The sequence below is a fragment of the Cetorhinus maximus genome, chromosome 6 (assembly GCF_964194155.1).
Source record: "Cetorhinus maximus chromosome 6, sCetMax3.hap1.1, whole genome shotgun sequence".
Classification (NCBI taxonomy): Eukaryota; Metazoa; Chordata; class Chondrichthyes; order Lamniformes; family Cetorhinidae; genus Cetorhinus; species Cetorhinus maximus.
Window position 1 is genome coordinate 75,382,795 of NC_135884.1, and position 23,054 is coordinate 75,405,848.

General features: G+C 44.3%; 1 protein-coding gene across 3 annotated transcripts in view; it reads left to right on the forward strand.

Annotated features, from left to right (window-relative positions):
• Window positions 1-23,054, forward strand: part of cacna2d2a (calcium channel, voltage-dependent, alpha 2/delta subunit 2a) — a 991,061-nt gene that overhangs the window by 587,080 nt on the left and 380,927 nt on the right. The window lies entirely within an intron of this gene.

Consider the following 23,054-nt stretch of genomic DNA (forward strand, 5'->3'; position numbering starts at 1 on the left):
GGATTATCGCTCATTTATGTATATTTTACATCGCTGTCTAACAATTTAATTAGAATCTCATTTGCTGGTCTGCACATTGAATTCCACATCACCCACTTTGAAGAATATATTGCGCTCCTAATTGTGAGGTTCTTGCTGTATAAACTGTGCCAACCTCATTATTATCCTGTACAAGAGCGGCTGCTGCATGTACGGCTGAGTTAGCAAGTGTATAAATTGTAGCTGCTAAAAATGTAAATAGTTTATAAGTCTGTCTGGCACCCACACTTGCACATTATGCAATCAGGGCAGTACTACTTTCCATTCCGTCCTGTTATCAGTTAAACACATTCACTCTCTAATTTCTTCCTGCTACGTTCAAAGCACTCCCGAGAGGAGTATCAACTCCAGAATTGGTATCACCAAGTCTGGTCTGTTCAGGCTCAATGCCGTTGATTACAGAGCACTACTCCATCAACCATAGGCACACAGTTCACCCATACCACTGAGTCAACAATAGGATTGTAAAATTCTATACTGTACTTAATTGTACACCCCTACACAAGACCATACTTGTACCTCTACTCGTACCCCTTTTCACACTCCTCCTTGCATCTTACTCACATCCTTCTTCTCATCCCTACTCACACCATTACTCCCAACCTTATTACCATCCTACTTGCACCTCTACTCTCATCCTTACTCACACCCTTCCTGTAATCCCTAACCTCAACCCAACCAGCATTCCTTTTCTGATCCTCTTCCTACCCCTATTCACATGCCTAATCACAGCACAATGACCAGAGAAACAAGTTTCTTTTATATATTGTCTTCAACCTAGATAAAATTACCTAAAGCATTTCACACAGACAGATCGGAGTGTTCGCTGAGCCAAAGATGGAGACGTTCAAACAGATGAACAAAACCTTAGTCAAGGAAATAGATTTTAGGGAAGATCTTCAAGGAGGAGCGAGAGGATGAGAGCTCAGGATTTCAGGGGAGTCAGTTCAAAGCACAGAGCACAGATGGCTAAAAGCATGGCTGCCAAAGATAGGGCAGAGGGAAGGGCAGATGCACAAAAGGCCAGAGTTGAGCAACATAGAGTTCCTGGAGGTTTGTAGGACTGGAAGAGATAGGGGTGTGACCATCGAGAATAAACATTTTAAATTGGAAGCTTTAAGGAACATGGAGCCAATGTAGTTCAGCAAGGATAGGGATTATGTGTGAGTGGTACCTAGCATGGAAAGAAAAGGAGATGGTGTAGCTTTTTTAGTAAAGGAAGAGATCAGTGCTATAGTGAGGAATAATATAGGCACTGGAGAGCAAGACATAGAGTCAGTCTGGGTAGAAATAAGAAATAGCAAGGGAAAGAAGTCCCTGGTGGGAGTAATCTATAGGTCCCTAAAAATTAGTTTAGCAGTAGGGCACAGTATAAACCAGGAAATACTGGGAGCATGTAAGAATAGACTGACTAATCAAATTGGCAAGGGTAGCCTTGAGAGAGAGTTCATAGAGTGTATTAGAGATTGTTTCTTGGAGCAGTATGTTGTGGAACCAACCAGGAAGCAGGCTATTTTGGATTTGGTTTTGTATAATGAGATGGGATTAATTAGTGATCTCATAGTAAAGGATCCTCTAGGGAAGAGTGATCATAGCATGATAGAATTTCAAGTTCAGTTTGAGAGCGAGAAACTTGAGTCCCACGCTAGTGTTCTGGAGTTAAACAAAGGTAACTACATAGGTATGACGGCAGATTTGGCCCTAGTGGACTGTGCAGGAAGACTACCAGGTAGGACAGTCGATGAACAGTGGCAGATATTGAAGGAGATATTCAATTCCTCCCAAGTAAAATATATCCCAGTGAGGAAGAAAGATGGTAAGAGGGGGAAAAGGTATCCATGGCTAAGCAAGGAAGTTAAAGATAATTTAAAGGCAAAAACTAAGGCATAATAAAAAGAGCAAAAGTAAATTATGAAAGAAAACTAGCGCAAAATGTAAAAACTGATAAAAGCTTCTACAAATATATAAAAGGAAAGAGAGTAGCTAAAGTGAACGTTGGTCCCTTGGAGGATGAGACTGGGGAGTTAATAGTGGGGAATGCAGAAATGGCAGAGAGGCTTAATCAATATTTTGCCTCAGTTTTCACAGTGGAGGACACTAGTACCACCCCAATAGTAACAGATAGTGCAGAGGATATAGAGAAGGAGGAACTTAGAACAATCACCATCACTCAAGAAAAAGTACTAAGCAAACTATTGGGATTAAAGGGTGACAAGTCCCCAGGACCTGATGGCCTACATCCCAGGGTCTTAAAGGAAGTGACAGCAGAGATAGTGGATGCATTAGTAACAATATTCCAAAATTCCCTGGATTCTGGAAAGGTTCCAGTGGATTGGAAAAATGGTAATATAACGCCCTTATTCAAAAAGGGGGGGACGCAGAAAGTAGGAAGCTATAGACCACTTAGTTTAACGTCTATCATTGGGAAATTGTTGGAATCCATTATTAAGGAAGTAGTAATGGGGCATTTGGAAAATCAAAATGCAATCCATCACAGTCAGCATGGTTTTATGAAGAGTAAATTGTGTTTGAGTAATTTGCTAGTGTTCTTTGAAGATGTGACAAGCAAAGTGGATAATGGGGATCCTATAGATGTAGTATATCTGGACCTCCAGAAGGCCTTTGGTAAGGTGCCGTACAAAAGAATAATACACAAGATAAGATCACACGGAGTTAGGGGTAATATATTAGCCTGGATAAAGGATTGGCTAATCAACAGAAAGCAGAGAGTCGAGATAAATGGGTCTTTTTCTGGATGGCAAGCTGTAACTAGTGGGGTGCCACAGGGTTCGGTCCTTGGGCCCCAACTATTTACAATCTATATTAATGACTTGGATTCAGGGATAGAAGGTACTATAGCTAAATTTGCAGATGACGCCAAAATAGGTGGGAAAGTAAGTTACATTGAAGAAATAAGAAATTTACAAATGGATATGGACAGGTTAGGTGAATGGGACAAAATTTGTCAGATGGAATTTAATGTGGATAAATGTGAGGTTATCCATTTTGGTCAGAAGAATAAAAAGGCGACTTATTATTTAAATGGAGAGAAACTTCAAAATGCTTCAATGCAAAGGGATCTTGGTGTCCTCATGCATGAATCGCTGAAAGCTAGTATGCAGGTACAGCAGGTAATAAGGAAGGCAAATGGAATCTTGGAATTTATTGCTAAAGGAATAGAGTATAAAAATAGGGAAGTGTTGTTGCAACTGTACAAGGCATTGGTGAGACCGCACCTGGAGTACTGGGCACAGTTTTGGTCCCCTTACTTGAGGAAGGATGTAGTTGCACTGGAGGCGGTTCAGAGGAGGTTCACTAGATTGATTCCAGAGATGCGGGGCTTGTCTTATGAGGAGAGATTGAGCAGTTTAGGCCTATACTCGTTAGAGTTTAGAAGGATGAGAGGAGAGCTAATTGAGGTATATAAGATGCTAAAGGGGATAGACAAAGTAGACGTGGAGCGGATGTTTCCCCTTGTGGGGCATTCTAGAATGAGAGGCCATAGTTTTAGGCTAAGGGGTGGTAGATTTAAATCAGAGATGAGGAGGAATTACTTTTCTCAAAGGGTCGTGAATCTGTGGAATTCACTACCTCAGAGTACAGTGGAAGCCGGGACGCTGAATAAATTTAAGGAGGAGATAGACAGATTTTTAATTAGTAATGGGTTGAAAGGTTCTGGGAGACGGCGGGAAATTGGAATTGAGGCCAAAATGAAATCAGCTATGATCATAATGAATGGCGAGGCAGGCTCAAGGGGCTGAATTGCCTACTCCTGCTCCTAGTTCTTATGTTCTGATGTTCATATGCAGCAGAGTTTTATATGAGAGCATTGGGATAGATAAGCCAGGAAGTAACAAAAGAATGAATTAAATTTCAGCAGCAAATAGGTGGAAATAGGTGGTCTCAGTGATGGAGAAGATATGGAGTCGGAAGCTCAGGCCAAATAGAATGCTGAGATTGCAAACAGTCTAGTCCAACTTGAAACAGTGGTTAGGGAGGATGCTGAAACCTGCAGTGTGTGGCAGTGGCTGCAGACAATGGTTTGTCTATTCTCTGTATTTAGTTGGAGAAAACTACAGCTCAAGAAGACTAGAGGCTAAATCTACCTCTAGATTTGGAAAAACCTGACCTGTGCGCTTTTGCAGCTCACAAACTGCATACCCGAGTACAGAAGAGACGCTTCATGGATGTGCTGAAAACCATTGTGAAGAAATGCAACATTGACATCAACTCCTGAGAGACCATCACCTTGGACTGAACCAGCAGAGCCTGAGAGAAAGATTCCAACATGCTGAGACCCAACAACGACAAAATGAAGAGGAAAAACGAGAGCGACAAAAAGAACATGCCATGACCCAAACTGATAATACACAACCAGACATCCCACATGACAACAAATGCCCCACGTACCATAAAGTCTGCAGATCCCAAAATCGGCCTCATCAGCCATCTTCAGACTCATGGAAGGTAATTATTCTCGCTAGCAAAGGATAGCCCATACATTACAATACAGTGCCTAACAGTGACTTTTGAAGTTGTGAAAACACTTTATACTTACCTTTCAGAATATTCCAGACTCCTCAGCAGTCTTTCCAATTTTTCATGAATTGTCAAACCTGGTGTGCTTTTAATGGGCTTGCAAAGCCCTGTACCAGGTGAAATTGGTGTGTGAGAGGAAATATGATTTTCATCCTCCATTTAAAATAGCGAACGCAACTCAGGGTGGGCGGGTGTGGGTTTTGCACACAATGCATTCCCAACCCATAAAAAGGCCAGAGAAAAATGGCACAGGGTCAGGAATGTGGAGGAAAATTAGACTTCCTTAAAAAGAAACTAAGTGTGGCCACTGAAACATGCGCCTGAACCCTGACAAAAATTTGCCCTAGATGTCAGAGAAGCAGTCAGATAGCATGGTGGGCATTTGGGCATTGGGGAGGGCGGAGGCATTATGGGTTAAGAAAGGTGTTGGAGACGTAGCTGGCTTGAGCATGGTGGGTGAGCCCTGATTTGATATGATCCAGTCATCTGGTGATGCAGTGGTGATACTATCTGTATGGCAGATATGCTCAAGTTTGCATCCCTTAGACTTAAAGGTATGAAGCCTGGGGCCTTGCAAAGTGGAACAACCAGAATGTGAGTCAGTAAAGAATTTACTGAAGCTACCACAGATCTAGCTATTTTGGATGTTTCCAAGGCTTTTGACCATGTACCCTACGCGAAGCTACTGGACAAACTAAATCATTATGAAGCTGGAGGAAATACTAAGCAATGGAGAAGAATATTTCTTACCAAGCTGCAACAAAGAGTCACAGTGAATGGGGAGGCCTTAAACTACAAACCAGTCTTAAGAGACCTGCCCCAAGGTACTGTCCTGGGCCCACATTTGTTTCTTCTCTTTATAAATGAAATCCAGGATGGAATATCAAGTCACATCAGACTCTTTGTAGTTGACTGCCTAGTCTACAGAGCCATTACAGAATCAGCAGATGAGGTTAATCTTCAGGAAGATCTAAATAACCTCATCAAATGGGTCAATTTATGGGGAATGAGATTCAACGTAGAGAAATGTAAAATCATGTGAATCAGCAATATTCGATGTCCATCAGTACCCAACTACACAAGGCATGAAACAAAAATAGCTGGAAAAACTCAGCAGGTCTGACAGCATCTGCGGAGAGGAACACAGTTAATGTTTCGCGTCCGTATGACTTTTCATCAGAACACAAGGCATGGCTCCCCACCCCCCACCCTTGAAGTTATGAAAGAATGCTGTTTGGAATCCACATCTTTAATTTTAAGTGGAACATACAAAGTCAATATGCAGCCTCCAAGGCATCCAAAATGCTTGGGTTCATGAAACAGAACTTCCATCATTCTTCAACTACAGTAAAGGAAATGTTGTACTAGACACCATTGACCACACTTGGAATATGGCATAGCCACTTGGGACCTGCATACTGCCAAATATACTACCCTCCTTGAGAAAGTTCAACACCGGGCAGCTTGTTTTGTTACAAACAATTACTCACGAGATTCAAGTGTCTCCCAGTTGGTCACGTCGCTAGCCTGGCACAGTCATCAGAACTGAAGAAAAGCCCATAGGTTGACATGCCTCTATAAAATTTTCAATGAACCATTAAATATTTCTAAACTGTATGTCAAGCTTCATCACTTTTGGGCTTAAAGAGTTCATAACCAACAGCTTCAACTATATACAGTACTACTTCCTTTGCTAACTCCTTTTGCCCAAGACTAATTAAGCTTTGGAACAATCTTCCACAAACCTTCATCTCCATTCCTTCTCATGATTCATTTAAGAAAAATCTGTTGAACTTTTTAAATTAATGTGAGCATTGACTGCACTCATTGTGCATTCCCTGTGAAAATTCCCTGCTGGAAAACTACAGAGGGAAACCTTATCAAGTGGCAAGAACGTGTGAGGTGAAGGTATAAGGGTGATTGAGCAGATTGACAACAAGAAGTGTTTTTAAAAAATATATATTTATTCATTCAAGACATGAGAGCATTGCTGGTGAGGTCATCATTAATTTCCCATCCCTAATTGCCCTTGAGAAGGTGAGCCAACCCCTTGAACCATGTGGTGAAGTTATTTCCACAGTGCTGTTTGGGAGGGAGTTCCAATATTTTGAACCAGCGACAATGAAGGAAAAGCGGCATAGTAGAGCAACTTATAGGTTTTAATGGAGATAGTGCAATCAAGTGGGTTGTTTTGTCCTGGATAGCGTCAAGCTTCTTGAGTGTTGTCGGAGCTGCACTCATCCAGATAAGTGAAGAGTATTCCACTACATTCCTGACTTGTGCCTTGGGGGTTGTGGAAAGACTTTGAGGATTCCGAAAGTAAGTTAGTCACCGCAGAATTCCCAGCCTCTTGTAGCCACAGTATTTGTGCGCCCTGCCCAGTTAAGTGTCAGGCCACTGATGATCCCTAGGCTATTGATGATGGGGGATTCAACGATAGTAATGTCATTGAATGTGGAGGGGAGGTGGCTAGACTTTTTCTTGTTGGATATGGTCATTGCTTAGCATTTGTGTGACACGAATTTCACTTTTCACTTATCACTGCAGTGGGGTATGACTCTAACCAGCTTTCCCCCTGATTCCCATTGACTTCAATTTTTCTCAGTTTTCTTGATGTCACGCTCAGTTAAATGCTGCCTTAATGTCAAGGGCAATCACTCTCTTCCTACCTCTGGAATTGAACTCTTTTGTCCAAGTTTGGATCAAGTTTGTAATATGATCTGGAACTGTGTGGCCCTGGAAGAACCAAGCTGAGCTGGTTGATAGCAGTTGATAACACCTTGCATCACTTTATATAAGATTGATAGTAGACTAATGGGGCAGTCATTCACTGGATTGGATTTGTCCTGCTTTTTCTGGAAAGGACACAACGAGGCACTTTTCTATTTTGTTGGGTAAATGCTGTACCGTAACAGCTTGGCTAAGGGCGTAGCTCAATCAGGGGCACAAGTCTTCAGTATTACAGCCGCAATGTTGTCAGAGTGCATCGCCTTTGATGTGTCCAGTGTACTCTGTTTGCTCCTTGAAATCGCATGAAGTGAATCGAATCATCTGAAGATTGGTTTCTATGATGCTGGGGAATTCAGGAACAGGTCAAGATGGATCACTCACTCAGCACTTATGGCTGAAGATGGTTGCAAATGCTTCAGCCTTGTCCTTTGGATTCACATGCTAGGCTCTCCCATCATTCTGGATGGGGATGTTCATGGAGCCTGCTCATCACATTAATTGTTTAATTGCCAACCACCATTCAAGACTGGATGTTGCAGGACTGCAGAACTTTAACCTAAACTGCTTGTTGTGGGAACAGTTATGTTGATAGCATACTGTTTCCACTGTTTAGCATGCTTGTTGTCCTGTGTTGCAGCTTCATCAGATTGGCATCTCATCTTCAGATAAGCTTTGAGCTGCTGCTGGCATGCTCTCCCACATTTCTCATTGAACCAGGGTTGACCTCCTGGCTTGATGGCAGTGATAGAATGAGGGATACACTGGACAATGGAGTTACAAGTTGTGCTGGAATACAATTCTGCTGCTAATGGCCTACACCGCTGCATAGCTGTCCTGTTTTGAGTTGCTGGATTTGTTTGAATCTATCTCATTTTAGCAGGGTGTTAGTGCCACACAACACTATGGAGGGTCTCCTCAATGTGAAGACAGGACTTTGTCTCCACAAGGATTGTGCAATGGTCATGGGCAGATATATTACGACAAATAGGTTGACGAGGTCAAAGTCTGCTAGTCCTTTTTCCTCACATTGCTTCTCTCACCACCTGCCACAATCCCAGTCAGGCAGTTCCTATGACAAATGAAAGGCTAAAGCTAGGCAGTTGGCAGCATGATGGTATAGGACTTAATGAAGAATTCAATGTTTGGAAATATAACATTTGAAAGAGAAAAATCAAGTTGAAAAAATTGAAATGTTTTTGGTTAATGTTGATTTGGAAACCAGCATGTTAGCATCCATTCACTGCATGGATAGTTTAACACCCAGCTGAAACCTACCCTTCCAATTTTCAGCTACAGTATGTACAGCCTCACTCTACCCGCATCTTACTCTCAGGGTTTGCTTTTTGTTTTCCAGATGCTAAAGATTTCTATCCTAGGCCTCAATGCACTGGTTAGTGCTCTCAAAGGTTTGGGGTCTTGGTACTTACCCAAAAGAATGATCTGGAAAATAATCTATGGGTGATGATGTTTAAAAGGATGCAAAATGCTTCACTAGAGCTCTGCCCTTTGTGCTTCAATTGGTGATTGACCTGCAGCCTTTATGTTTGTTTAAGATTTGCAGCTTTTCATGACCTCCCTTCTGTGCCACAAGAGAGCTGCCTTCTACTGCAATGAATCTTTCTTGGTTTTTCTTTGTTTGGGGTACAGCCCTAGAGAGAACAGCCATCTGTGTGAAATCACATTATTGGAGTTAATGGAGCCAGGCAGCCAGCATTGAGCAGTTAGATAAGAGAGCAGACAGTGTCTGATTTACTATTTTTTGCACTGACTATTGATTTTTCTTGAATCTCAGCTCAGCTTCCCTGTGTTTCAGCTCCCTTTTAATAATCGGCTTGTGATAGTAATTGATTTGTGGCTTTTGTTTGATGCTAAGCTGTATGCAAACAATACATTGGAAAAGAATCACAACTGAGCTTGGAGATTCTGCAACCCATGTGACGTGTCTCTCTCCTCAGTGGCTTGAATTAATTTTCTGCCATCTTCCTCTCTGAAAGGCAATGACCATTACTGGGGTGCAGTCCCATAGATATTTTCCAAGCTGTGATGTAATGGACTCTGTCCAGGCTCTGGTACAATAGATGCGATCCTGGCTCCAGTACACAGGGCTCTGGTCAGGCTTTGATACAATTTGGTACCTGCTCCACTAACTGAGCCAGGCCTGGTTCGTTCGTCAGTCAACCAGTGAACTTCTCTGGTCAGCTACCTGATAGTTAAAAGCAGCCCTATAGTATCAGGCATGTAATAATTCTGATCAGTAAATCGTGAAGGCAGAAAAAAGCAATATTGCAAGATATTGGAGCCAAGCTAAAGCAAATGCAAAGAGTTGGAACACTTTGAAAGTACCGGTAGGATAGATCATAACAAATTTAGAGCAAATTAAAAGTGAAAATATAATGGGCTGTAACTTCCGAGCTCCAGGTTGTCATATTGGTGGGGAGGTACCCCAAAGATATGCAGGGGAGCCCCATGTGGAAGTTCGCAGATAAGGTTTGTATGGCAATTGTCCGGAAGTGCAGTCTTCCTGTGGGCAATTGCCCTGCACTGGGAACCATCTGAAAATGCAATTTAAATCACAAACTTCAGATGGTTCCAACTGTGTTGCATCAATAGTTAACTTAGAAGAAGTTAGAAGAATTAAAACCTCTTCTAACTTCTGGGTAACTAATGCACAGACACACACCAACCCCCACAGGACGCCCCCACCCCCCGACTACTCCCCCCACACAGGATCTCCCCAGCCCTTGACCGCCCATGGGACTCCCCCAGCCTGCAACTGCCCAGGGACTCCCACTACCACCCCCCCTCCCCCCACAAGACTCCCTCCACTCCATGGAGACTTTTTCCTCTCTTTCCCCAAACACTGCACCCACTGCCCCACCCCAGGGCCATGCCCGACTCTCACCCCCACCACCCCAAGGCTTGACCCAACACTCCCTACTCCTGCCAGGCCTGACTCTGCCCCCCATCACCCCAAGGCCTGACCTTTCCCCCCATCCAAGGCCCGACCCAACCTGACCCAACCTCCCTTCCCCCTGAGGCCTTACCCAAACCTCCTCCCCCGCCCTGAGGCCCAACCCAACCCAAAACCCCCCACCCCAATACTCAACCTGACCCCCTCCCCAACCCCCGGGACCTAACCTGACCTGACCCCCCCCAATCCTTATACATTTACCTTATACACTTACTTTGTCAAAGACCTTTAAACCTGGCTGGATCTTTAATCTTACTTGGTTTATGACAGCTAGTGCTGTAAAAAAGGGGGTGTGGCTTACTTACCTGCAACTCTACAGCCCTTCGATGCTAGGCCCCCTGGGACAGATTGCACTGCCCAGATCTTTCCAGCCTGAGTCAGAAGGCCGGGCGAGATAAGATCGCCTGCATTTTACGGTAAGAGCTTTCGAGCAGAGTGGCAATTCGACTCAGTTGCCATTCCCTTGGAAGTTACGGCCCAATCACATCGAAAATAACGCAAACCTGTACTTTAGAGCAACTAAAACCACTAGAAAGCTTAGAAATGAGAGCAGAAAAAAAACACTGCCATTAAGGAACCCATGAAATAGGAACAGGAGTGGGCTATTCTACTCCTCGAGCCTACTCTGTCATTCAATAAGACCAAGGTTGATCATCCACATGAACTTCACTTTCCTGCCCACTTCCCATATCCCACAATTCCCTTAAGAGTCCAACGCTCTCAGCCTTGAATATACTTCACAACTGAGCATCCACAACTCTCTGGGGCAGAAACTTCCAAAAATGTACAATATTCAGGGTGAAAAAATGTCTCTGCATCTCAGCTGTAAATGACAAATTATCCTAAGACTATGCCTCCTAGTTCTAGACTTTCCAGCCAAGGAAAACATTCTCTCAGCATCTATTTTGTAAAGCGCTCTCAAAATCTTATATGTTTCAGTGAGAATACCTCTCATTCTTCTAATCACCAGAGAGTGCATGCCCATTCGATTCACTCTCTCCTCGTGGACAACCTACCCGTCCCAGCAACCAATGTCGTGAACCTTCATTACAAACCATTCATTAGTATACCCTTCTTTAGGTATAGGGACCAAAACTGTACTCCGGGTATGGTCTCACCAAAACACAATACAATTGCACAAGACTTTCTTACTCTGGATCTCCAAACATTTAATAGTTTCTCACCATTTAAAAAATATTCTGATATCCTTTTCTTCAAACCAAAGTGGAGAACCTCACATTTCCCCACATTATGTTCCATCTGTCACCTTGTTCACTCACTTAAGCTGTCTATATTTCTTGGCAGATTCCTTGTGTTTTCCTCACAACTTACTTTCCTACCTAGCTTTGTATCATCAGCAAACTTCCACACATTACACTTGGTCCCTTTATCTAAATCATTGACATAGATTGTAAATAAATGAATCCCCAGCTTATTCTTGCCACAGCCTACGTGTAACATCTGCCAACCTGAAAATGACTCATTTATTCCTACTCTCTGTTTTCTATCCTTTCGCCCCTATCCATGCTAATAAAAATACATTACTTCCAATTCCATCAACCTTTATATTATGAAACAACTTGTTGTATGGCGGCTTTTTAAATGCCTTTTGGAAATCCAAATATCCTACATCCACTAGTTCCCCTTTATCTATCCAACTGGTTAAACCCTCAAAAAAACTCTGACTGATTTGTCAAACATCATTTCCCTTTCATAAAACCATGTTGATTCTGGCTAATCATATTGTAATTTTCTAAGCGTTCTGTTTTACTTCCTTAATACTGGATTCTAGCATTTTACCTATTACTGATGCCAGGCTAACTGACCAGTAAATCTCTCTTTTTTTCTCTCCCTCCTTCCTTGAAGCTGTTGCATTTACTTCCTTCCAATCCACAGGGACCATTTTAGAATCCAAGGAATTTGGAAAATCACAATTAATGCATCTACTATCTCTGCAGGCAACACTTTTAGAATCCTACTATGTAGACCATCAGATCTAATGGATTTGTCAGCTATTAGACCCAATAATTTCTCCAGTGCATTTTCTTTATTAATGTTAATTATTTAAGCCCTCACTTTCAGTTGACTCTTGGTTCCTCGCTATTTCAGGTATGTTTTATGTATCTTCTGCCACAAAAACAAACACAACGGGATTTTGTGATCAGCGATGAAGCAATGGCAGTCGTCGCTAACCTTGAAGAAAACTGCCCATAAAGATCCAATGATCTCTGTGGTGTGGACTTTCCATTTCCTGCTATAAGTCAAGGGGATTTTCTGATGTACAGCAGCAGTGATGTCATTAAGCAAGATAAACAGCCTATCTTATTGAAGTATTCTCACAGGCAGTGAAATAAATGATTAGAATATGCCCATGGGACTAAGGAAAATGATTTTTAAAAATTTTAAATGGATTTCTTATCCTAATAGAAAAATTTGACATACAACAAGTATAAAACTCATTTCTCGTTATCTTGACTCCCTTCTCTCTCCCCTTGTCCAGTCCCTTCCCACCTATATCCGTGATTCCTCTGACACCTTACGTCACATCAACAATTTCCAGTTCCCTGGCCCCAACCGCTTCCTCTTCACCATGGATGTCCAATCCCTCTACACCTCCATCCCCCACCAGGATGGTCTGAGGGCCCTTAGCTTCTTCCTTGAACAGAGGCCCCAACAATCCCCATCCACCACTACTCTCCTCTGTCTGGCTGAACTTGTTCTCACACTGAACAATTTCTCCTTTAACTCCTCTCACTTCCTCCAAATAAAAGATGTGGCTATGGGTACCCGCATGGGCCCCAGCTATGCCTGTCTCTTTATGGGGTATGTGGAACATTCCTTGTTCCAGTCCTACTCCGGCCCCCTCCCACAACTCTTTCTCCGGTACATCGATGATTACTTCGGTGCTGCTTCATGCTCTCGTCGGGACCTGGAAAAATTTATTAATTTTGCTTCCAATCTCCACCCCTCCATCATTTTCACATGGTCCATCTCTGACACTTCTCTTCCCTTCCTTGACCTCTCTGTCTCAATTTCTGGTGATAGACTGTCCACCAATATCCATTACAAGCCTACCGACTCCCACAGCTACCTCGACTACAGCTCCTCACACCCCGCTTCCTGTAAAGACTCCATCCCATTCTCTCAGTTCCTTCGCCTCCGTCGCATCTGTTCTGATGACGCTACCTTCAAAAACAGCTCCTCTGACATGTCCTCCTTCTTCCTTAACCGAGGTTTTCCATCCACGGTCGTTGACAGGGCCCTCAACCGTGTCCGGCCCATATCCCACGCATCCTCCCTCACGCCTTCTCCTCCTTCCCAGAAACATGATAGGGTCCCCCTTGTCCTCACTTATCACCCCACCAGCCTCCGCATTCAAAGGATCATCCTCCGCCATTTCCGCCAACTCCAGCATGATGCCACCACCAAACACACCTTCCCTTCACCCCCCCTGACGGCATTCCGTAGGGATTGTTCCCTCCGGGACACCCTGGTCCACTCCTCCATCACCCCCTACTCCTCAACCACCACTTATGGCACCTCCCCATGCCCACGCAGAAAATGCAACACCTGCCCCTTCACTTCCTCTCTCCTCACCGTCCAAGGGCCCAAACACTCCTTTCAAGTGAAGCAGCATTTCACTTGCATTTCCCCTAACTTAGTCTACTGCATTCGTTGCTCCCAATGCGGTCTCCTCTACATTGGAGAGACCAAACGCAAACTGGGCGACCGTTTTGCGGAACACCTGCGGTCTGTCCGCAAGAAAGACCCAAACCTCCCTGTCGCTTGCCATTTTAACACTCCACCCTGTTCTCTTGCCCACATGTCTGTCCTTGGCTTGCTGCATTGTTCCAGTGAAGCCCAACGCAAACTGGAGGAACAGCACCTCATCTTCCGACTAGGCACTTTACAGCCTTCTGGGCTGAATATTGAATTCAACAACTTTAGATCTTAAACTCCCCCTCCCCCCATCCCCACCCCGTTTCCCCCCCCCCCTTTTTTTTTTCAATAATTTATATAGATTCTTCTTTCCCCACCTATTTCCATTATTTTTAAATCTAAAACTAAAACCTTGTTAGTCTGTCCACCCCACCCCCACTAGAGCTGTACTTTGAGTATCCTGTCTTCCATTCTTAATTAGCACTTTTCTTAGACAAATATCACCACCTTCAACACCTCTTTGATCCTTTTGTCTGTGACATCTTTTGATTAGCTGCTCCTATCATCTCCACAATCACCACACCCTCAACTTCTCTCTTCCCCACCCCCCTGCCCCCCTCCACCTTAAACCAGTTTATATTTCTCCTTTTTCCTAACTATGCTTCAGTTCTGCCGAAGGGCAATGAAGGCTCGGAACGTTAACTGATTTCTTCTCCGCCGATGCTGCCAGACCTGCTGAGTTTTTCCAGGTAATTCTGTTTTTGAACAAGTATAAAATGATTCTTTCAGGGTATGTGAGGCTGTCCAGTAGTAATTATGAACTTAGAATTTCGCTAAAACCCAGTTACACCTCATTCAAAAAGGATTAGCTTTTTTGAGGATTTTTATATTGGGACCCAAAGTGCAAAAGTGTATGTTTTTAGCGATTCATTGATTTCCAATTGATTGCAGTCTGGGGGACCTCAACAGCACACCATATAGAGACTAGGGTGGAATTTTATTGATGCATCGGGGGCTGGAGAACAGGCGGGAGACCCATGCAGCCTCTTTTCAGGAGTTTTGCCAACCCACAAGCCAATCAGGTCGTGGCGGCGAGGTCAGTGGCTGGCCTTCCCCTGGAATCAACTCTCTCTCTCTCTCTCTCTCTCTCTCTCTCTGTCAACCCCCCCCCCCCCCCCACCAGGGTGGATGTCTAGCCTACCAAGAGCTGTTGGCCAATCAGAGGTCAGCAGCTCTTGTGCTCAGCAGTGCCACAAGGGAGGTAGTGCTGCTGCAGGAAAAATACCTACCAGAATCCCAGGATTGTGGAGCGACCCTGGCCACAGGTAAGTAATGTGGGAGCGGGGGAGGTGGGGGGGTTTGGTTTGCGGGGTTGGAGTCACGGGGAGAGGGGTGCAGGAGGGCTGGCAGCAAGGGCAGGGGTTGGCTCTCTATGGGCAATGTCAAGTCCCTCGATCAGGCGCTGAGTGCTTTTGATTGAGGGACCCCTGCCCCCAACCCTGGAGATGACAAGCTGACCACACAGTTCTGGCTGCGTGCATGCCACATGATGACAGGCCCACCTGCAGCTGAGTTAATATCAGCGACGGCATGATAAGGTCCTTAAGTTGTCATTAACTGGCCACTTAAGAGCCTCAATAGGCGGCAGGGTGGGAATGTCAAACATGGGCCATCCTGCCCAGAACTTAATTATGGCGGAGGCGAGGAGGTGGCAATGTTCTGGTACGCCCACCATCCCACTTAATTAAATGCTCTTCCCACCTCCAAGCTCGCCACCAGCCAGAACAGAAGATTCCACCCCTAGAATCCCTGACATTAACTTCTGGATTTCCACATTGAACTGCACCTGTGCAGACTCCAGAAATTGTTAACGGAGCAGTAATAAGGGTGACCACTGACAGTTTCGACATCATTCCTAGCATAACAGCTGGACCAAAATGCTTACTTCCAGTACTCTTCTTTCTTACATGCTTGTGGAAGCTCTTTCATTTTTTTTCTTTATATTTCTTGCAAGTTTACTCTCGTATTCTATTTCCTCTCTATTTAACAATTTTTAGGTAACCCTTTGCCAGTTTCTAAAGCTCTCCCAACCTTCAGGCTTACTATTGTTCTTGGCAATACGATTTTAATCTAATATTATCCTTAACTTCTTTAGTTACTCATGGAAGGGTTACTTTTCCTGCGGAGTTTTGGGACTTTGAATGACAGATAGTGAGGAAAAACTGTGAAGTGAAATGTTTTTGTTTTTTAATGGGGGCTCTCGGTCGACAATGTTTTGCTTAAAATTCAGATATCACCGGAGAATGGATGTGAGCATCTGATGAATACTGTATCCCCAGTGAAAGGAACAGTACAATTCATTTTTTTGGCCTGCAACCAGGAGTGTGAGATCATCTAAAGAAGTGAATCACGACACTTAAAATTATAGTACCCATTAGCAATTTTGCAGATTTGTATGAATCCTTAATAAGAGACAAGATCATATGTGAAATGAGAGTCACACTTGAAAGACAAAGACACTGTAAAAAAAAGACTTAGATTGATCAAAATGACTGCAAAGGTGACACTAAATGCGAGAGGAAAGATTCATTCTGACTCATTATTTGACTTTAATCCACAACTGAAGGATAATGACAAGACCGTGCCCCAGAAGTTAAAACTGTAGTTTCATTAAATAGTACAGCAGCTGCTAGTTCCTGTACAGCAGTACAGATGAAAATGATACAGTCAACAGAAACCTGCGCAGTACGCAGTAAGATGGTACAGTCCCCAGTCCCTGTTCAACAGTACACAGGAAGATGGTAAACAAAAACAGAATTACCTGGAAAAACTCAGCAGGTCTGGCAGCATCGGTGGAGAAGAAATCAGTTAACGTTGGTACTGTCTTCAGAAACCTATCCAGTACTCAGTAAGATGGTACAGTCTCCAGTTCCTGTACAGTGGTACACAGGAAGATGGTAAGGTCCCCAGTACCTGTGCAACAAGGAGCTACCCAATGCAAGAAGTGGGACAATTGATGTATGATCACATTCTGTTTACTACAACAGGCACCACAGCATTGCCAGGGGAAGAACTAAACAAATCAGGCACCCTGAATAGTTCCAGATGTCTTTCAATGAGTATGGCAGCTAAAGGGCAAATATCAGCTCAATCTAGTTTGGAGGTGGAAACAGTGACTTGAAAGGCCAGCTCAAAGATGAACTTGAACAACAAATTAAGATAAAGACAACAGATGCAGGAACCAGGCCAGTGCCCCTGGGATTGAGCCTGCTAATCAACAATAAATAAAGGTGTCTGCCTTGGCTCAGGAGTAACCCTCTTGCCTCTGAGTCAGAAGGTTGTAGTTTCAAGTAGGGACTTCAATACATAATTTAGGCTGGAAGTCCTGCACTGAGACTATTGAGGCAGCGCTGCACTATTGGAGGTATCGTCTTTTGGATAGGACATTAGACTGAGATCTCATTTGCTCTCTCAGGTGGCTGTAAAAGATCCAATGACTCTACTCAAAGAAGAGGAGAGTGAGTTTTCCCTAGTGCCCTGGCAAATATTTATTCCTCAACCAAAATCATTAAAACAGATTACTTGGTCAATCTCATTGTTATTTGTGGGAACTTGTGGTGTAAAAATTGCCTGCCACATTTCCTACACTATAACAGTGACTATACACTTCAAAAAACACTTCATTGGCTGTGAAGCATTTTGCAACTGCCTGAGGCTATGAATTGCACAATTCTTTCTTAAACCTTGAAAAGTGAGACCCTATCTGCCCTTTCTGCTCGTGGACATTTGGAAAGAGCTGATAAGTCAAGCCCTACTATTCAAGAAATATATCAGAATTTTAAGACAAAACACATTTTAAATTTTAAAAGAATGCAACAAGATGAATATCTGTGGCAATGATTACAGTTTCCAAGAAGAGTGCCATCTGCTGAAAAGGCTAAATCTTGTGTGATAACTCTGCAATGTGCGGCTTGTCAGTCACTCTGATGGTTGAAAGTAATGGCTAAGTTGCAAATAAAATCTAACCTCTGACTTCTTCATAATAATAGAAAGAACAAGAGAGGGGGAACACTTAGTTGAATTATTCTTTCCCCAGCTCAGTGTTGATCCAAATTGTACCACATCAGCTAATTGAGAATAAACTGAGTACCTATCCTGGGAGGGTCATGAATTAAAAATATCACTTTTTAAATTGTGACTGTTTTCCATTGTGCAATAGCAGCAATATAACTTCCAATTACATGACATATTTAACGTAAAAAGTTGGCAGATTTCAAGGTACTTGACAGATGGTTACCCTGAAAGCAGACACTGAGCCAGGAAGGGAGCAATTCACAGGGGTAAATGATGGAAGGCTTGGTCAAAGTAAAAGCCTAAAAGTAAGGATGTTATGCTACAGTTATACAGGGCATTGGTGAGACTACATCTCGAATACTGTGTGCAGTTTTGGTCTCCTTACTTAAGGAAGGATGTAAATGCATTGGCGGCGGTTCAGAGGATACCTGGAATGAGCTGGTTGTTTTATGAGGATAGATTGGACAGACTGGGCTTGTTTCCACTGGAATTCAGAAGAGTGAGGGGTGACTTGATTGATGTATATAAGATCCTGAACGGTATTGACAAGGTGGATGTAAATTAAAGTACTGGAAGTACTGAAGATCAGGGGGACCTCAGTGTGCATATCCCTGAAGGTAGCAGGGCAGGTAGATAAGGTGGTTAAGAAGGCATATGGGATACTTGCCTTTATTAGCTGAGGCATAGAATATAAGAGCACGGAGGTTATGCTGGAACCATATAAAACGCTGGTTAGGCCACAACTGAAGTACTACATGCAGTTCTGGTCACCACATTATAGGAAGGATGTGATTGCACTGGAGAGGGCGCAGAGGAGATTTACCAGGATGCTGCTTGGGCTGGAGGGTCTGAACTATGAGGAAAGATTGGATAGGCTGGGATCGTTTTCCTTGGAGCAGCGAAGGTTGAGAGGGGACCTGAGAGAGGTGTGTAAGATTATGAGGGGCATAGATAGGGTGAATAGGAGGGCGCTTTTTCCATTTGTGGAGGGGTCAATAACCAGGAAGCATAGATTTAAGATAAGAGGTAGAAGGCTAAGAGGGGAGTTGAGAAACTTTTTCACCCAGAGGGTGGTGGGAGTGTGGACCTCACTGCCTAAAAGGGTGGTTGAGTCAGAAACTCTCGTAACATTTAAGAAATATTTAGATATTCACTTGCATTGCCATAGCTTCCAGGGCTATGGGCCGAGCGGTGGAAAACGGGATTAGTGTAGTCAGATCTTTGTTGATCAGTGTGGACATGATAAGCTGAATGGCCTCCTCCTGTGTTGTAAACGTCTATGAGTCTAGACGTGGAAAGGATGTTTCCTGTTGTGGGTGAGTCCAGAACTAGGGGGCATTGTTTTAAAATTAAGGGACACCTCTTTAGGACAGAGATGAGAAGAAAGTTTTCTCTGAAGGTTGTGCAACTTTGGAACTCTGCCTCAGAATGCGATGGAATCGGGGTAACAGAATATTTTTAAGGCAGAGATAGATAGATTCTTGTTACACAAGAGAATCAAAGGTTTTTGGGGGTAGATGGGAAAGTGGAACTCAAAACACAAACAGATCTGTCATGATCTTATTGAATGGCAGAGCAGGCTCGAGGGGCTGAATGGCCTACTTCTCCTATTTCGTATGTATAAACATTTTGTTCATAAAGAGATGGATTTGGAGGAGTTTGACGACAAAATGGAGAGGGTTAGGGAGAGAGCTCAAAAGATGGGATCAGGGGAATGAAGGTGCTGTCATCAGGCGAAGAGAAGAGATGCACAAAAGATCAGAAACGAGAGGAACAGAGCATTGAGGGCAGGATGTAGGTATACACTGGGGGAAAGCCTTGAGGCATTTGCAGCTGAAAATGAAGATTTTGATATGAATGTTGAGGTTCTGAGAGCTAGTGTAGGTCAAAGAGGAGGGGTGTTGAATGAGCAGGACCCAGTGCGGGACAGAATGCGACAGAGCTTTGGGCAAGTTGGAATTTATAGAGGATAGCAGTCAGCAAAATCAGGTCTAAAGTTGATGACGGGGTTTGTTGACAGGTCTAAGATAAGTGTGGAAATGGAAGTGGGGTTTAAAACTCATCTGAGTTGAACACGGGCTGAGCATGTAAGCAGAAGATGAAGTTATTGACAATGCTGCGGAGTTGTGGTGGGGGTGAAGCTGAACATTTTAGTCTCTGTGTTATTGAGCCTGAAGCAAGAGAGGGGTAGAGAGAGGTGGCGGAAGGGCCATGCTGGGTGACAGTGTATGTATGTTAGCTGACTTTTAAGATATTGTTGCCGAATGACAACCTGAACATAAGAAGAGAAGCCACCTATAGATCCTTGGGGGATCTTGAAGGTAGCAGTGCAGGGAAGGGAAGGACATTACTGGAGATGGGTTCACAGCATTCAAATGAGTAGGTCTAGAATTGAAAGGACAGCCTCACTGGGCTGAATGAAAAGCAGAAGCCTTTGATAAGGATGTCATATACAGCCTTGTTGAACTCTGTGGAAAGCTTGAGGATAGGGAGGGATAATGAAACCCTTGTTTATTTACTCGGGTTGTTTTTAATACAGTGAGAGGAGCAGAAGCTGGACTGGATGGATTCAAATCGGTGATGTACTAAATAAACTGAGTGACAACAGTGTAATTTTTAAAGGCATACTCATATTGGTTTGGGTTCACTGAATCAGAGAAATATGGTGTACAGGGAAATAAAAACAGAATTACCTGGAAAAACTCAGCAAGTCTGGCAGCATCGGCGGAGAAGAAATCAGTCAACGTTTCGAGCCCTCATGGCTCTTCGGCAGAACTGAAGCATAGTTTCAACAAGGGAGAAATATAAATTGGTTTAAGGTGGGTGGGGGGGAAGAGACACATTGAGGGTGTGGTGTGAGCAGATAATCAAAAGATGTCAGAGACAAAAGGGTCAAAGAGGTGTTGAAGGTGGTGGTCTTTGTCTGAGAAAAGTGCTAATTAAGAATGGAAAACAGGATATTCAAAGTACAGTTCTAGTGGGGGTGGGGTGGAAAGACTAAAGGTTTTAGTTTTAGATTTAAAAATAATGGAAATAGGTGGGGAAAGAAGAATCTATATAAATTATTAAAAAAAAAGGCGGGTGGGGGGGGAAAAGAAACGGGGTGGGGATGGGGGGAGGGGGAGTTTAAGATCTAAAGTTGTTGAATTCAATATTCAGCCCAGAAGGCTGTAAAGTGCCTAGTCGGAAGATGAGGTGCTGTTCCTCCAGTTTGCGTTGGGCTTCACTGGAACAATGCAGCAAGCCAAGGACAGACATGTGGGCAAGAGAACAGGGTGGAGTGTTAAAATGACAAGCGACAGGGAGGTTTGGGTCTTTCTTGCGGACAGACCGCAGGTGTTCCGCAAAACGGTCGCCCAGTTTGCGTTTGGTCTCTCCAATGTAGAGGAGACCGCATTGGGAGCAACGAATGCAGTAGACTAAGTTATGGGAAATGCAAGTGAAATGCTGCTTCACTTGAAAGGAGTGTTTGGGCCCTTGGACGGTGAGGAGAGAGGAAGTGAAGGGGCAGGTGTTGCATCTTCTGCGTGGGCATGGGGAGGTGCCATAAGTGGGGGTTGAGGAGTAGGGGGTGATGGAGGAGTGGACCAGGGTGTCCCGGAGGGAACGATCCCTACGGAATGCCGTCAAGGGGGGTGAAGGGAAGATGTGTTTGGTGGTGGCATCATGCTGGAGTTGGCGGAAATGGCGGAGGATGATCCTTTGAATGCGGAGGCTGGTGGGGTGATAAGTGAGGACAAGGGGGACCCTATCATGTTTCTGGGAAGGAGGAGAAGGCGTGAGGGAGGATGCGCGGGATATGGGCCGGACACGGTTGAGGGCCCTGTCAACGACCGTGGATGGAAAACCTCGGTTAAGGAAGAAGGAGGACATGTCAGAGGAGCTGTTTTTGAAGGTAGCGTCATCAGAACAGATGCGACGGAGGCGAAGGAACTGAGAGAATGGGATGGAGTCTTTACAGGAAGCGGGGTGTGAGGAGCTGTAGTCGAGGTAGCTGTGGGAGTCGGTAGGCTTGTAATGGATATTGGTGGACAGTCTATCATCAGAAATTGAGACAGAGAGGTCAAGGAAGGGAAGAGAAGTGTCAGAGATGGACCATGTGAAGATGATGGAGGGGTGGAGATTGGAAGCAAAATTAATAAATTTTTCCAGGTCCCGACGAGAGCATGAAGCAGCACCGAAGTAATCATCGATGTACCGGAGAAAGAGTTGTGGGAGGGGGCCGGAGTAGGACTGGAACAAGGAATGTTCCACATACCCCATAAAGAGACAGGCATAGCTGGGGCCCATGCGGGTACCCATAGCCACATCTTTTATTTGGAGGAAGTGAGAGGAGTTAAAGGAGAAATTGTTCAGTGTGAGAACAAGTTCAGCCAGACGGTGGAGAGTAGTGGTGGATGGGGATTGTTGGGGCCTCTGTTCAAGGAAGAAGCTAAGGGCCCTCAGACCATCCTGGTGGGGGATGGAGGTGTAGAGGGATTGGACATCCATGGTGAAGAGGAAGCGGTTGGGGCCAGGGAACTGGAAATTGTTGATGTGACGTAAGGTGTCAGAGGAATCACGGATGTAGGTGGGAAGGGACTGGACAAGGGGAGAGAGAAGGGAGTCAAGATAACGAGAAATGAGTTCCGTGGGGCAGGAACAGGCTGACACGATCGGTCTGCCAGGACAGTTCTGTTTGTGGATTTTGGGTAGGAGGTAGAAGCGGGCCGTCCGAGGTTGGGCGACTATCAAGTTGGAAGCTGTGGGAGGAAGATCTCCAGAGGAGATGAGGTCAGTGACAGTCCTGGAAACAATGGCTTGATGTTCTGTGGTGGGGTCATGGTCCAGGGAGAGGTAGGAGGAAACGTCTGCGAGTTGACGCTTAGCCTCCGCGAGGTAGAGGTCAATGCGCCAGACAACAACAGTACCACCCTTGTCAGCGGGTTTGATGACAATGTTGGGGTTGGACCTGAGAGAACGGAGTGCAGTGAGTTCAGAGAGAGACAGATTAGAATGTACAGGGAAGCCATTTAACACATTTGGCCTGTCCCAGTTCTAG